The following is a 2,561-nucleotide window of genomic DNA, read 5'->3' as shown; positions in this document are numbered from 1 at the left end:
GTCTCTCATGCTCATCAAGTATGAGCGGGATGATGGCTCTGTTGGTTCCCTGAACGGGGATCAGAAGAAGGCCCGGGAGTGGCTACCTCTCAGCCGTCAAAGACATTGTGGCCTCAAACGGCCAAGAACAGGAACCAATAGACCTTGACAATGTCAAGGATGCCAATCCCGCCCCACCAGCCGTTGGAAAAGAAAAGAAAAGCACCTCTGCTGGTGGAGGTGAAGAAAGAGAAAAAATAGCAATCACTGATCGGGGAACGGTCAGATGAGCTCCGTCCCCAACCGACTGATGAAAACATTAGGGGTTGGGACGGTTGCTTATGCTACTCTAGGTGCAAGTTTGCACATTCTGCTGAAAGAATTCAAAGACATTTTTACCTTTGAAGTGGGAGAGATGTCAGGCGTCAGCCCGGATCTCGCTGTCCACAAACTCGCCGTGGATCCCAAAAAGAAGCCCATCCGGCAAAAGAAAAGAAATCACGGCGAGGAAAGAAGTCAGCCGGCAGCTGCCGAAGTCAAAAAGCTGCTAGACGCCAGGTTCATTCGGCCTTGTAATTTTCCCGACTAGGTGGCCAATGTGGTCCTTGTTAAGAAACCGAATGGGACCTGGCGCATGTGTGTTGATTACACAAACCTCAACAAGGCGTGTCCAAAGGACAGTTATCCGCTTCCAAAGATCAACAGTCTGGTCGACTCTACAGCCGGTCACGCCTTGATGAGCTTTATGGATGCCTATTCCGGCTTCCATCAGATACCCCTCTGGAAGAAAGATCAAGAGAAGACGGCCTTCAGCACTGATTTGGGGTTATTCTGTTATACTGTGATGTCGTTTGGCTTGAAGAATGCGCCTGCCACTTTCCAACGGATGATTAATACGGTCTTCATTAATCAAATTGGGAGGAATGTGGAGGCGTACATTGATGACATGATAGTCAAATCCAAGCAACAGGCGGATCACCTTACTAATCTCCGAGAAACATTCACCACCCTCAGGTGGCATAAGGTCATGTTAAACCCCAAGAAATACGTCTTTGGTGTTGAGTTTGGGAAGTTTCTCGGATTCCTGATTAATCAAAGGGGGATAGAGGCTAACCCCGAAAAGATACAGGCGGTGATTGACATGAAGTCACCCCGTTCTGTCAAGGAAGTTCAGAGACTCACAGGTTGCCTGGCCGCCTTGGGGAGGTCCCTCAGCCGGTCAGGCGACAAATGCCTTTACTTCTTCCAAGCAATCAGGAAGAAGACAAGGTTTGAATGGGGAGATGATGCTGAGACGACATTTCAGAAGTTAAAAGAACACTTGCATTCTCTACCTAGGCTGGTCAGTCCTTTGCCTAGGGAGACATTGTACATGTATTTAGCCGTCTCAGATCATGCTCTCAGTGTCGTTCTCCTTGCCGAGCGAGACGGCATTTAGCTCCCGGTTTACTTCATTAGCCATGTTCTCAAAAATGCTGAACTCCGGTACCCCATGGTTGAAAAATTTGGCCTTGCTTTGTATATGGCATTCAAAAAGCTGAAGCCTTACTTTCTGGCACATCCGGTGGTGATTTACACCAGCCAGCCACTCAAGCGGCCAATGTCCACCTTGGAGTCATCCGGTAGAATGTTGAAATGGGCTATTGAAATGCAAAGTCTTGAAATCACTTACGAACCAAGAAAGGCAGTGAAAGGTCAGGCGTTTGCCGACTTCATCGTTGAAATGACCCGTTTGGTGGCTCCGGATAATCTTGACCAGGTTTGGAAAGTGTATGTAGACGGGAGCTCTACAAAGAACGGTTGTGGTGCAGGCGTAATCTACGAGTCTCCTGAAGGGGACAGATATGAGTATGCACTACGGTTCAAGTTTCAGGCCTCTAACAATGAGGCGGAATATGAAGCCCTACTAGCCGGAATTCGTATGTGTAAGGCGGCAGAGGAAACAAAAATTGACGCCTACTCTGATTCACAGTTGGTCGTTAGCCAATATGAGGGAAGATTTGAAGCAACTCATCCGGCTATGATCAAGTATCTTCAGGCGGTCAAAGAGGAGGCTGGGTCACTTGAAGAGTTCCACTTGAGTCAAGTACCCAGGTCAGACAACAACTAGGCGGATGCATTGTCAAAACTGGCATCTTCCGCCTGCCATGATATGCCTCGGTCAGTTTTTTAGGAAGTTCTTAAAAAGAGAAGCATCTATGAAGATCCCATTGGAATTCTGGACCAAAGCTCTACTTGGATGGATGGCATCCGGCCATACCTTTCAAACGGTACACTTCCTGATTCGCCACAGGAGGCAGCCGTCCTAAAGAAACGAGCTGCAAGCTTCGAGTTGAGAAACGGAGAACTCTTCAAGGCGGTGTTTCTGAAGCCTCTGTTGAAGTGTGTCACCCCAGAAAAGGGGAAGAAAGTTCTCAAAGACTTGCACTTGGGATTCTGCGCCTCTTACATAGGCGGCAGGTCCGTAGCCGTCAGAGCCAGACGATATTATTTTTGGCCCACCCTTGAGGCAGACGCCAAGGAGTTGTGAAGAAATGTGACAAGTGCCAAAATTTTGGCAAACTTATTCACCGTCCAGCAAC

The sequence above is a fragment of the Chenopodium album genome, chromosome 22 (genome assembly GCF_948465745.1).
Source record: "Chenopodium album chromosome 22, dcCheAlbu1.1, whole genome shotgun sequence".
Lineage (NCBI taxonomy): Eukaryota > Viridiplantae > Streptophyta > Magnoliopsida > Caryophyllales > Amaranthaceae > Chenopodium > Chenopodium album.
The sequence above is the reverse complement of the archived record's forward strand: the minus strand, read 5'-3'. Positions refer to the sequence as shown.